At 40.5% G+C, this 15,097-nt stretch overlaps 1 long non-coding RNA gene across 2 annotated transcripts in view; it reads right to left on the minus strand.

The window, feature by feature from the left end:
• Positions 1-13,557, minus strand: part of LOC102556187 (uncharacterized) — a 58,860-nt gene extending 45,303 nt beyond the window's left edge. Inside the window, exon 1 of one of the 2 annotated variants that reach the window (XR_015623449.1) lies at positions 13,403-13,557. This is a non-coding gene — a long non-coding RNA (uncharacterized LOC102556187). Of the gene's footprint in view, positions 1-12,456; positions 12,593-13,402 lie in introns of those variants that run through there. The other variant, XR_015623448.1, reaches the window with a different exon arrangement.
• Positions 13,558-15,097: the final 1,540 nt, after the last annotated feature.

Below are 15,097 nucleotides of genomic sequence, written 5' to 3' on the forward strand. Positions count from 1 at the left end.
TCAAGGACACACTTGCTCCACCATCCATCTTGTGATGTGTCTGTCTTCTTCCCAACACCCTGCAAACTTCTGGGCTTGGAAGCACTCCCCATAATCCTGACTGCTGCTTCTCACTGAATTAAACATGAGACATCCAGAAACGGAGCCACTGAAGAGCAATGGCAGACTAATCCTAGTTTGCAAAATTCTCCTGAGAATGGTAGCCATTTTTCCATCATAAATGATATCAAGTTTGAAAATTTTCCCAAGATCTTAGAAGTACAAGAGACTTGGTTTACTTGTGTTCAATATTATTTTTTAATTATGTGTCTGTGTCTGTGTGCCTGTAGGTGAACATGAGGGAACGTGACCTAGGAAACCAGAAGAATCCATTAGATTCCCTGATGCTGAAGTTTCATGGCTGAGAACCACCCAATCTGGATGCTGGTACCAAACTCGTGTCATCTTTAGGAGCAGACTGTTAACCATGGAGTCATCTCTCCAGCTCATAGGATTCATTCCCTCTTATAAGTAGTCTATTTTTCAAATGAGAAAAACTGAATAGTGTTACACACACAATGACATGTCTCCAAGATTACAATAGTATATCCATAAAACCTGATCTGGAAGACACAGTCCTTCACCTGTGAGAAAGAACTGGTATCACAGAAGATATAGAGAGGAAGAGCCTATTTTTTCCTCAACAGTGCCTTATCAGTTGTGCTATGAAAAGTATTCACATGCGTACACAGTCGTGATTCTTTGCAGGAAGTTTTCCTGAAGGAGATTTTATCATGTCATTCTTCACAGCCAAGAGCAGTTTACTCTGAGAAAACATGGAAGTGGGTTCTCCCCAACATGCTCACTCCCCAGAGAGCCCTCATTGAATTTACATGATCTGTGATATGTGAACCACAGGCAAAGTAAAAACTGGGGCCTCACACCTTCTTGCTATGTCTTCCCTTAGGAATCCTCTGCCTCTGGTAATGCACTTCATGTGCTTAAGTAAAGGACAACCAGTACTTGTTAGGTATTCTCATAGAAACTCTTATAGGCTAGTTATATGACTGACTCATGCAATGATGTTCTTGAGAGAACCTGTGATCCAGGAGGACTTGTCGACAATGCATAAATTGTCATGTGGAAACCTTCAGTGCTATGTGCCTACAAAACTGCATTTCAGATATTCTCAAATCCGCCCTCCTACACTAAGTAAGGAACCACTTTTCTAATAGTTTTTATGGTATCTTCACATGACCTTCTCCTATAAAAATCTGCCTTTCCATTCAAACATAGGCTATACTTACGATGACACTCTAAAGGAAGCTTTACTAGGAGATGAGAATAACAGGGAGGAAAAGTCAGTTTTCTTGCCTTTCCAGCCAGGTTCTGACGTTTAGAACAAATAGGTAAATGACAAGCTCAGGCAGAAGTAGATTTAGCAATAAACCCTGAATTGACAAAGTCAACATACTAGAAACTCGAGTATGAGTTTATGTCAAATTTTGGGGTGGAAGTTCTTCCCCAGAAAACATGAAATTTTTCTTTTAAGGTGTTAAACTAATTGAATGTAGCCTAGTCACATAATCCTTTATGCCAAATGATTTTCAGTCTTAATCACGCCTGTAAAATATGATCAACTTCTAAGATAGTGTGTGGTTAAAAGATGGGCTCCACAGACTAGGCAAGTGGACACAGAACACTGAAGTAGTACATCCTTGTACATCACTAACACCATTACTACAGATCAAACAGAGCACTAGGAGAAATGCCATCAAGTAGCCGTCTCCTGTTCTAGGTGAGAGTGGAAACCGACAAGGTGACCCTTAGATTTGCAAGATATAAAATAGCTGGGTCCTGGAAGAATAAAAAGAACAAAGTTGGAAAGATTGACAAACTTTAAGCAAGTCAAATCTATGGAAGTCATGTTGAGATAGGAAAGACATAACCAAGAACACACAGGTCTACTGAATGAGACAGAGTCCAGAGGATGTTTATGCATGTATACGTATCTGCATAACTGACTCGTCACAAAAGCAGCAAGCAGGAAGAACCCATCAATCTGGAAGGACAATCTTTTCATAAGTTGGTGCTGGGCCAAGACCATAGTCATTTGAAGCCAAGGCAAGCCTTGTAACTCACTTGACCTCACATGTAACAATTAACTAAGGATGCCATTGAGTGAAATGTAAACATGAACTCCTTCAAGACTATGGGGCAAATAGAGAAACACATTCATAATGTCACAGTAGCCAAAGACCTCTGCAGTAGTGTGCCAGAGTCCTGAACTACAAAAGGCAAAGTAAAAGATAAATTGCATTGCATCAACACCTGTTTATTGACCTGCTCTTTGGAACAACATCAAGAAGGCAAAATGGAAAAATATTGCAATGAACATTCTAATAAAGATTGGCATCTGGCAGTCTCTAGGTTATATATTTAAAAAACTCTAATCTAAGAAGATGACAGATATCTCAAAGTTTAAAAATAGACACTGGAAGAGACACTTAACAAAGCATATATATATATATATATATATATATATATATATATATATATATATATATATATATATATATATGTAACAAGCACATGAAAAATGCCCAATGCTCCTAGAAATAGAAAAAAAGAGTAATTTAAATGAAATTAGATGCTATACTTATTAGAGAGGTGGGAATTATAAATATTCACAGCAGAAATGTTGACAAGGATGTGGGAATCTTATCACTGCTGATGGGGGAGTTAAGTAGTAAAAGCATATTGGAAAACAGTTTGTCAATGTGTTCGTCACTCTGACTACAACACCTGGCACGGTAATTTGTGGGAGGATGTCTCTGGGCTCATCATTCAGGAGGCTTCATTCTGTTACTCAGGGGTGGGAAGTTATCTGCCCGGACTGTTTGTGTGTTCTTGAAATCTTGTTCAAAAACAAACAAAAACAAACAAGCAAAGATACAAAGAGCAAAGGGTTATGTTTAGAAGTGGGGCAAACTTAGAGGTCTAAAATGCCTCTGTGGAGTTGCAGATATTGGCTCAGAATAGGCCATTGTTTGCAGCCTCCTTTTGTGGGTCCTGGAGGGGGAGTAGTTATATGGAGCGTGGGCCTTATCAGTTTTGATTGATTGATGGGCTTCACTTGCAAGCACTTGTTCTTTTCCATGACAAATCTGATTTTAATTATATCCATACTCGGGGGGGTTTCCCCTAAAATTCCTCTCAAAGGACACAGTTTGCCTCACTGCCATCCACCCCAGACTGGTCCTGACTGTATCAGCTCATTTCCCTTACTTTTAAGACTTATTTCAGGATGCATTTGGTTACAAAAGGGAAGCCACAAACAGGTTGCTAGGGAGGAAATATAATTCTATTGTTTGTAATGGGGGAGGGGTCTACATGCTAGGACACAGGAAGGTGTCCCAGATTACTAGGCTTATTGTTAGAAATCTGTAGCCCCAGCCAATTGGAGCCCCTGGTTTTTAAGCTGTCCCTATACCTGCCTGCCCCAACGCCATGATGAATCTGTTTCATTGCACATGATAAAAACCATCACCAGAAAAATACCTATAGGAAATGTCACACTTTGAGTTTACAGTGTTCTGGGACTGTCGAATCCTAGGAAACAATGTCTGTAGGCTATAGCCAAGGATAAGCCTGGAATCTTGGCATAGTTATCTGGCATTGTATTGGAGCTCATTTATTTTAACCTAAACTCCAACCATTTACGAATATCCCTCTAGACCTGATTGGGCTAGGGTGATTAATAACACTCTACTGTCCTGGAGTGAAGAAAGCCGTCCAGAGTTAGGGCAAGGAACAACTTGTATTTCCAGACAACATATTAAAAAATGTTGAAGTGTTATAAATAATTTAAGTAGCTAAGACTCATTAACTTTAACATATTCTTTACAAGTGTTCCACGAAATGCTAATATATTAGCTCTTTTGTTTCCTCGCCTTCTATTGTTTAGCTTAATGAAGCTCTGGCTGTTATTGTGAGCAGCATTGTTTGTGATGGAAAATAGGATTCTTGGGTAGCAAATCAGAACTTTTACCCGACCGTATTAGAAGATAAAGAACATAAATTGTTTAGATTTTCCTCTCAGTCTTCAACCTAGTCAAAAGCTATATAAACCTCTGGTTGTTATCCTAGGGCCATACTGACCTATCCAACTATCTAGAGTACAATGGTCAAATTCATGTTTGATGAGTGTGTTGTTTCAGAAAGCTGGAGGATTTTGGCAGCAATCCTGTGATCTGAAAATAAGCCATGAAGTGACTTGTCAAGGTACATTAGCCTCCCCTTCGCCCAAGTCATCAAGTTGGCATTGTGGTACTGACACAACATACATCTGACGTTTCCTATTAACCACCTAATTGTCATATAAATTGTTATATGAATCCGAGACAAATAAATAAAGGCTGAGGAACTATTCAGCTACAAGGTTTCTTCTTAGAATCCCCATCCCCCAAATCTCACGAAAACAAACAAACAAACAAACACACCAAAACTACCATTGACCATTGTACAGCCTGTCATGCCCCATAAACAGACATTTGGGACAGTTGTGCATGAAGGTGGCTCTCAGCCCTTGCCTTTGCCTCAGAGTTTCACTAGGATTCTGTGTTCTAAAGGGGGTGATTTTAGGTTCTGGCCATGGATCTCTTGTGCATTCTGTAAACTTGTTCTGTAACATTTGCTCCTCATACAGAAGTTATCCCCTAATTAAGGACTAAATAGATACCTTAGTTCTTGTAAAAGTAGGCTACTGTTTCTTCGAAACCATTCCCTTCCCTTTAGATGAGTCAAGCTGTTCCTGTGTTTCCAGCTTCTTTAAAATGCACACTGATCTGAAAGAAAGTTCACAAGTGAAGCATAGTAAAGGTGATGTGACCCATGTACTTGATAGGATGATTTTATCATGCCACCCATATTTCAGGAAGGGAATGTAAGAAACAGGAGACAATCACTATTAAATAGAGAGGTTTTCTTGTTTTCTACATGGCTGGATTCTCTGATCTTTCATCAGGGACTCTTTCAGAAACAAATGACTACATGTGTAATTTTGTAAAGTATTAAGCTCAGGGCTACAAAAAGTCAATAAATGTTTATTGAGTATGTATGATGCATCAACCCTGGTGATTAGTTGTTGATTTGTGTGGAAAAGGTAAAAATCTCTGACCTTGGGTATCTTACAGTGAGGATGCAGAAATATATTATATTAAGTAATTATAATTCCATATGATAAAGGATATTGAAAACAAAAGCAGCAAACACAGATTGGGCCCTAACCCAGATTGGCCCAAGATTCAGAAAACATGAATGGCCACTTTTAAAAAAAGAGGGGAGAAATGAATCTAACCATGTGAAATAGAAAGCCAGACATAGAGCACAATCAATGTTACACTAAGGAGTTACACTTCACTTTCAGAAAATGGGAAATTACTATAAAATCTTTACATATAAACTAGACATTGTTAGATTTTTGGGGGGACATTCTGAATGCAGTATGGAGATGAATTGAAAGAAAGGACAATTTGGGGGCATGATGTACAGAGGAAAATGTGGCAGGCTGTTCTTAGGATTGGCAGTAGGGATAGAAAGGAATTGACATTTCAAAATGCTGACGATCAATAAGACATGATCGGCCAAATGAGAGAGAGAGAGAGGGGGGTGGGGGGAGAGAGAAGGAGGAGGAGGAGGACTTGAGAACGAAGCAAATCTGGAAATAGTGTGCCTGCAATATTTAAAATGCCTGTGGGAGAAACCGATGGACAGTTCTAGTGAGTACCTGAATATACAAATCAGAGAGATCAGTGTGAGGTTGGAGTTTTGAACATTATCTATTTTAGGTGGCGAATAAAATGAGTTTGACTGCCTAGAGAATGTGGGAGACATGTAGAGTAAGGAAAGAAGAGAGTCTAGACAGTACTGAAAAATAACAGCATTGAGAGGACCCCCATGAAGGACAAAGGGATAGCAAATAAAATAGAAAAGATGAGCTAGAGGGTAGGAGAGCAAAGGGACGCAGTAAGTGTGCATGAGCAAGGACATCTATCTTAGGCAATGTCTGACAAGTGTCAGTAGTCAACAGCTAATTATGAATGTAAACTGAAGGCTGAGAAGATGCCCTGCATCCCAGGTAGTACTCCACAGGTAATCAAATTTCCCAAAAAGCAAAGCTCCCAAATGCATAATTTAATACTCTTGGTATGCTGACTTGTTTCATGTCAACTTGAAATAGGTTAGGGTCATTTGGGAAGAGAGAACTATCAATTAAGAAAATGCCCCTGCCAGATTGGCCTGTGAGAAGGCTGTGAGCATTTTCTCATTTAGTGATTGATGTGGGGTGGCCAGCAAGTCATTGTGAATAGTGCTACCCCTGGACTAGACTGGTGGACCTGTCACTGGGTAAGAGAACCGGGTGAGCAAGTCAGTTAATAGCACTCCTCTGACCTCCCTCTTCAGTTCCTGCTCCAACTTCCCTCAGTGATGCTCTGTAACCTGGAAGGGTAGACTAAAATAAAACCTTCTCTTCCCAAAGTTGCTTTTGGTTTAATCTTTAGCATAGCAATGAAAACCTAGACTGGCAGTTTCTTATATATCTGGCATATTGCTCCCCAGTTTGGAGAAATAAAATATGCCCCTGAGAAGAGACAGATCTGAGTTAAAAATCAAATCCCTCTCAGAGACAAAGAACCTGCTCTTAGAACAGGGGCATGAACCTGGACCTTCTTCATATGCAAAATGGAAACAGTAGCTCCAGTTCACAGACAGGAAGAGCCTGACACTGATTTTAGTATAGCGTGAGGTTTGTTAGCCATTGTCTGTTAAATCTGAATGTCTTTTGTGGGGTCCCTAGGTTCCAGGGCCTTAACATTCCAAGGCTGCTAAGCAATCTAATTGCAAGCCTGGCACCTCTCAATCCTGTAGATCATGTGGTCTTAAAAGCCAGCCACTGTCTAGAAAAGTAAAAAGGAGTAGGGCGGGGTAAGGATGAGAGAGCCTTCTTCTGAGTCCTGGCATTACACTGCTGATAGTCTTGAGGTTTAGGGAGGCAAAGCCAGCCAATGGTGACCCTGGCTATGCTCAGGTCCCACTGTTGAACCCTAGTGAGAAAAGAGAGATAAATAAGGAGGGAAGGGTGACAGTCTTGGAATGTTGTGTCCTGCTGAGAAGCCAATAATCTCCCCTTCCCCAACTCCCAAAGTTCTTCAAATGTTTGAGTCCCATATAAAATAAGAAAAATAGACTAGTTAAGGTTTCTGGAAAAGAAACAATAAAACAGTACATATTTATCTACTAATGACAGTAATTGGAACCAGGTTTACTGGAACCAGGTAGGCCAGAGTTTGAACCAACTTCAGTCAATTTCCAGCCATGTACTTAAACATACTGCTTATAATCCCTAAGTAATTTGATTTCCTCACCTACAAAATGAAGATAAAAACACTTATAAAACATACATAAAACAATATTGCTAAATGTTAAGCATACTTCTTGGGCATGGTAAGCATTCAATTATTTATAAATATTATAGTTCAGCAATATTAATAATGAACACAGCATTTGTGCCCCTTTGATCATATGCACACATGTTAGCTTTAGTAAGCATGTGCACACACACACATACACACACACACACACACACACACACACACACACACACACACACACTCCTAATCCTTGGAAAATAAAATGCATAATAATCCCTCCAAAGTTGACTGATGAAAAGATCAGTCTGGCATGAAAAAATGGACAGGTGCATACAGAGATGATTCAAAGGAAGTAAAAATAATTAATGGGGCTTCTCAGTCTACTCAAGCTACACTAGAAATTTATTTCTCACTATTTTTCTTAGTTAGGGTTTTACTGCTGTAAACAGACGCCATGACCAAGGCAACTCTTATAAGGACAACATTTAATTGGGGTTGGCTTATAGGTTTAGAGGTTCAGTCCATTATAATCAAGGCAGGAGCATGGTAATGTCCAGGCAGGCATGGCCCAGGAGGAGCTGAAAGTTCTACATCTTGTTCAGAAGGCAAACAGGAAAAGACTAGCTTCCAGGCAGCTAGGATGGGGGGGTCTTAAAGCCCACACCCACAGTGACACACTTCCTCCAAATAGTGCCTTTCCCAAATAGGGCCAAGTGTATTCAAACCACCACACCATCCTTTACACTGAGTCCAGAGACTATATTGGCAGATGCTGAGTGCCTTTCCTGTGTTCAGGATTTGACTTGTCCTGTTTCTGCATATGGAAGGCAGAGAGGGATGGCAGCTCTCTGAGGCCTCTCTGGCAAGCATGAATCTCCTCACTATGCACAGCCTCATTAGCTCCCAGACCCACCTTCCAATATCACCACCATGGGAATTTGAATTCAACATACAAATTTGAAAACACGGGGCATTCAAGCCAACAGATACTTAAAAAGACATCCAACTGCAAAGTGATTAATTTCAATTAAGATAAAAAAATTTAAAATAAATGATTTTGGTGGAGATCAAAAAGTTTGCTGTAACAGGATTTTTGCTAGATCAAGGAAAGCAGATTTTCTCACAAACTCTTGGAAGCAGAGAAATGGCACCTAATCAGTTTGGAGGGCAATTTGACAACACATACCCTACTGTAAATGACACATGTCCTTTAACTTGGCATCTCTGTGTATTGACTGTTCTACATATTGGGAGATAAAAGCAATTCACCTAGACCTCATTGCAACATTGTTGATAATGTAGAGATTTATAAGCAATCTATTGATTGTAGATTGACTTTCAAACAGATTGTGGCAAATAAATGTTTAAAAACTAAAGTGGATTCATATAATTAAAGTCATTTCAAAACTCTATCAGTCAGGTGCAGCAGTTAATGGGCTATGCCTATAACCTTAGCTACTCGGAAGGCTGAGGTAGCAGGACCATTTCAGGTCAGAAGTTCTAGGCCAGTACCAGTGACTTAGCTATTGTGTCCATCAAACTAAAGCACGGAGTTAAGTGAATAAAGAGGATTGCACGCTGTTGCTGTTTAAGGAGTACAACATGGTATACATCCAGAGCCCTGACAGACACATCAGTAACAACTTCAGTATATGTATTAAGTAAAACAAAATTATCCTCATTTTACAATTAAACAGAATGTATCCAAGTATCATCACTTCTTAAAATGCACGCCAAGTAAATTAACCTCAAACAAAAAAAGAATCTACACAAAAGTACTGCTATTAGCAAATGAGAAAAAGTAGAAGAATGGGTTAGGGGTGTGGCTTAATGGGTAAAATGTTTACTGAGAAATCTTGAGGGCCTACCTGAGTTTGTATTACCAGTACCCATGTAAATATGGACATGTATTTAGATGACACATTCCTATATTCCCAGCACTGGAGAGACATAGACAGGAGGATCCTGAGGCCAGGTAGTCTAGCCACTTGGTGAGTTTTATGTGCAAGGAGAGATGCTGCCAAAGGAGGGGGAGGGAAGTGCAGAACAATTAAGATTCACAGCAGGCGTTGGCCTCTGACCTTCATATGTACACACACATGTGCAGCTCTTCACACACAAACATGCACACACACACATAAAATAGAATTGTATGAGAAAGTTCAGATACATGTTCACCAATAATATGTGTTTCCTGGGCACAGAAGAGTGCCTGTTCCAGACAGGAATAATCTTAACTATTGACTGAATGAAGAAAACTGTGAAGTCCTAGGAAACTACACAGCTTCCTGTGGAAACAGTGTCAATAACTTAACCATTGCATGCAAGGGAGTCACCCAGACACAATATGTGCACTTTAAGTGGGCCAAAAGAAAAAGGGAAAAAGAGAGAAAGAAAGAAAGGAAGGAAGAAAGAAAGAAAGAAAGAAAGAAAGAAAGAAAGAAAGAAAGAAAGAAAGAAAGAAAGAAAGGAAAGAAAGACTTTCTGGATTACATAAGACACTGACATTTTGAGTTTACCAAAATAGCAAGAGTTCTGCTCAATAAGAGGCTAATCAATGCTCTTTGGTGTGGGATGATTAAGGAAGCTATCAAGTTAGACATTGCCCTGATATATATTACCTACATGATTGAGAAACAGAAGACAACGCATAAAGCATACCTTGAAGGTATTATTCATCAGTGGGTGCCATTAGAAGTCATGAAATAATGAGGGTTTTCAATTGTTGTCTTAATGTTTCTTGATTTATGCTTTTTACTGTAAAACTGTATGTCAAAATGCTATAGCAAAGTCTCAGCAAGCATCCAGCCATTTATGGCATCTATGAGTTGAACAAGGCTCTCAGTATTATGGCCAGATATCTTCTCATGGCTCCACCAGTCATGTTCCTAAGCATTTCAATGACCTAATTATAAGGAATTGTCAATTATTAAGACTTTTCTGAAAAGGTAAGTGGAACCCTCCCTAATGTTACATCTTGAGAAGCCAGTTTTACTGGTGATATTTCTGACTGTATTAATCACATAGCAGTGTGACAGCTGCCCCCTGCCTCACATGTCTCTCACTCGCTCACTTCCCGCTGGACTTAACAATAGGAATCTCACAGCTAAGCATCAGCTAGCTGTGTCTCATGCCAACATAATAATCTCTCCAAGGAGCTCTTAGCTCGGCTGGGGCAGGTAGCGTATTCAGTTCCTCTGTACCTGGCACAGTGTGGGACACACAGAAACGAACTGCCATCTGCTGAATAGAACCAAACACCCATTTACTTAAAAGTACTTACTGCATTTGTGATTCCACCATACCCCCTTTTCAGAGGTGAATCCACACTATCATAGATGAATCTGTGAGAGTTGTTCAGCTTTCAGCTCCAACCACATACACAAAGGAAACCATGGGAAAAGCAATAAAAAGCTACCTTGAGATTACCAGCCTAAGGACACAGCTACCACAGTGAGGAACAGTTCATGAAAAGAATATTACTGCAGGAAAATAAACGTGAGCACATTTTCCCTAAGATTTCGCCATGCGTCTACATCAGTATGCACGTGGCAGGTTTCTTTTTGGTGCTTGCCTGAGCTGCTTAAGGCTTTTGTCCAGTGGCGGGACCCTACTGCCTAATTACTATCCTGCACTGGTCCTAAGAATCCATAGCTTCCTTCTTTATTAGACTTCCCCAGCAAACAGAACCATGACACAGAACCTGAACCCAACCCAATTAGGGAGCTTTTAAGTTGCAATAAAAAGAAGTTCCTTGCATACCTTGTAAAACCTGCTTTCCAGAAATAGATCTAAAACATCCAGTGGGCCAGAGCTAGCAAGTTCGCTTTCCTGTCACCACTAATAAGAGAAAGGATGCCTCTGTATCACCCAGGAATGCTTCCTTATCTGCCAAAAGGAACTCGAAGTCCCCTAGAGGAAACCAACCCTTCCAATCTCACCACAGTTTAATGGGTATTCGCCACATCTATAAGGACACAATTCAGCAGCCCACTAACTTAGCTCTACTTAATAGATTAACACTCTTTGTGTTTCCTTCCTAGGCCCCTTAAATACTAGGCTCAATACAGAAGTTACATTAAACCTTTAAGAATATGTCAGGTCATATCTGTCCTCTCTCAGAGCTCCGCAGTGGCTTCCCATTTCACATCAAGTAACAATAGCCCAGAAAGCCCTGATGAGCTGGACCACTATAATAGCTGACATCCCTCCCCATCACCCTCTCCAGCTGTCAATCAAATAGAAGAGGCCATTCAGAAGCCCATACAAAGCCTTCACACTGGCTGGTCCCTTCCAAAGGAAGGCCTCTCCTCTAGACCTACCACCACAGGTAATTTATGAATCGACTTCAGGTAATTGATTAAACACAACCCCCTTAGCAAGGCATCCCCAACTCGCATTGTACTTCCCTTGTTTTCTACTTTATTTTCCCTCATAACAGTATTACTTACCAATACATTAAAATGTTTTCTTATTCTGCTTATTGCCTGACTTCCCCTAATATTCGCTCCATTGTGGTGGGAATGTTGCCTACTCATTTAATATCCCATCCTCAGTGTCTAGCTGTACAGTGAATTTGTATTTAAAGGATGAATTAAACGCCTCTTGTCTGGATACATGGAGAAGATGCAATTAGTGTGCACAGTAGTGTTACCTTGTGTCAAAGATTGTCTTCTATCGTTGTGATAAATAACATAATAAAAAGTAAGGGAACTTGGTCTTCATGTGGTCCCCCAGGACGTGGAGCTGTGGCTATCCCTGACTCCGTTACCTGCCTGTGGATCCTCTTCACCTAACTGGGCTGCCTTGACTACATAGGAGAGGATATGCCCAGTCCTGTAGTGACTTGATGTGGCAGCGTGAGTTTGTACCCAAGGGGAACTCTTCCTTTTCAAAGGAGAAGGGGAGGGAGGATGGGTGAGGAACTGAGTGAAGTGGAACTGGGAGGAAAGTGGGGCAGCAATGATCGATCAGGATGTAAAATGAATAAATTAATGGGGAAAAGGAGACATGGAGAGGAAAGGGTTGATTTAGCGTGCATAACCTGATCCGCAGTTCATAATTGAAGGAAGTCAGGGCAGGAACTCAAGAGCGAGCAGAGAAGTCATGGAGGAACAGTGCTACTGTTTGCTCCCTCTCCCCGGGGTTTGTTCAGCTTGCTTTTCATACAGCTCAGGACCAGCTGCCCAGAGGTGGCACCGCCCCCAGAAGCCCAGCTCTCCCACATCAATGATTAATCAAGAAAAATGGCCAACACACATGCCTACAGGCAAGTCTGATGGAGCCATCTTCGAAACTGAGGTTCCCTCTTTCCAGATTATGTCAAGTTGAAAGAAAAACAGCAACAAAGCCCTAACCAGCACACCATTTATGGACCAGGGGATTTGAGAGCAGTTACTGTCATAGTGAAAGGATATGAGATTAGGGATCTCACCACCATGCATATTTCTCATTCATTACCATCATCGGGATCAAAACTACTGTATTTTTTCGTTCACCCTCCTGCAGTCTCATTGTCAAGGATGCTATTATAGCCTGTTGGATGTTGGTGCTCTACGTTAAATGACTATTTGGAACCGTTCTTCTGCTAGGCCATGGTTTCATATTATCTCTGTTATCGTCTGTTAAATTCTAAACACAAATTCTCTAACCTTGCCCCATTAACTTCCCATGAGTTAAAGGAAAGGCATAGCTATTGGAAGCAAATACAATTAAGCCCTTTTATAATTTCAGTGCAATTTAAAGAAACCCCGAGCTCTCTAGTCGTAAGATATTTCAAACAACAAAAATAAGTTATCCTCAGATTCCACACTGTCTGTAAAAGACACTGAACGGGCATTTGTTTCCAGAATATTTACTTTCTATCTTCTTCCCACTGAAATAATCTGAGGTTTAAAAACCAATAAAATCTTCCCTAACCAGCTGCCTCAATGTGCCCCTAAAACCCCCACAATCAAACCATGGCACTAGTTTTTCCAATCTCTACTTACAGGGTCTAGTTTCTCCAGCAAACCTTAAGCACAACAGAGAACCATCTGTAGGCAACAATAGTGCAGGGAGACACTGGGCATCTGCATTGCTATTTACTGTCCTGATGGAGCTTCTACAGAAGCAATGCTGACCCTGCAGATGGGTTATTTTGCTCACAGTTCTGTGAGTACCAGGAGGTAACATGAGGACATAGGGCTGGAGGCCCCCCGCGCATGCGTGCCGTTCTGAGGAGCTGCGCCCCCCCGCAGCCAAGCTGCATCTGGTGGGGACAGAACCTCCTTAACAGAAACTTATGGCCTGGCACTTCCTGCGTTATTAAGGAAATGAATCATTAGTACTTGGCAACATTTACCAATTCTTAGCCAACGGATTACATAACTGCTCTTTGCGTTTAATCATTTACTAAGCAGCTAAATTACTATTTTAATCTAATGTAAAAAGAGCTCGGATGTTGCCTGTGCTAATGAGAAATCGCTATATACATATAGTGACTCCCACTCCTTCATAATTGATACCCTATTTATATTGCGGCTTAGAGATGGTGTTTACTGGAACTTAGTCTAATTTTATCCCATCACTTGGAAGGCATGGATATTTATGGATTTAAATCAGGTATGTTGAAGTAGAGAAAAGCAAACCATATTTTCTACTATTAGAACCCCCTGGATAGCATGTCTATTCCTGCCTTCTAAATTTAGCTTCATGTGCGAGGGGGCCATTAAAGGTAACCGCAGATTCTACTTTTCGGTGAAACAACATGAGAGCTCGCAGCGAGTTATAAAACGTAGCTTCCGAATTAAGAGTTAAAATGTGTCAGAGAATTAAATGTAGTTCACTGGCCGCTGACCAACTTACCAAAATACAGACACAAAATGAGAAAGGAAGCTGTAAGAATACCGTAAATGGTTATTGTTGGTAAATGATCTTCCAGTTTAAACAAACAAACAAGTTTGTGATTTAAGAAAGTGGAAGTGAAGTCGGAGGTAGGCACTAAAAGGTCAAGTCGTGATACATCTGCTGCCAAAGCCAACCCTTTCATCAACCCAGAGTCTGTGCAGGAATGACAACGATGGGAAATAATATGTAAAGAAATAACAGACCAAGGGCAGGGGAGCAAGCAGCTCGGTGGTAGAGACCTGCCTCACATGCGTAGAAATCTTGGTTCGATTCCCGGCAACTTAAAAAAAAAAAGGAGAACTAATAAAAAATACTTTACAAAATTTAATTTAAACAGTAAATCCATGAATCCCACACCTCCAACTAACCTAACAAGACCAAAGACAAAATAAATGAGCCCCCAAGAAGAGGAGGATTTCTTAGATGGAGAATTACATCAAAAGAGGACACAGCTGAGCCAAGTTACGGACATATTCAAACATAATCTCCCCTATATGATCTTAGGCATGACATAAATAATATGCTATCTAATTTGAAATAAAATCAAATTCCTTGACAATACCTGGCTACACCGCACAAGAAAATAGTTTCTTGGAAATGGTCATTCTACATGTCTGCTTTAGCAATTTAGAATTAATTTTTCCCATTTCCTTTTCCCCCTTACAACCATGGGGAATTTTACACCACGCTGGCACACAGCTAAATGCATATCTCCAGTGAATAGGACTCTCCAAGAGCCACCTTTTTGCCATTCTTTTCAGGTCAGAGTTCACAAAACGACTTAGTCTTTAGACATA

Source organism: Rattus norvegicus, chromosome 6 (assembly GCF_021556685.1).
Source record: "Rattus norvegicus strain SHRSP/BbbUtx chromosome 6, alternate assembly SHRSP_T2T, whole genome shotgun sequence".
Classification (NCBI taxonomy): domain Eukaryota; kingdom Metazoa; phylum Chordata; class Mammalia; order Rodentia; family Muridae; genus Rattus; species Rattus norvegicus.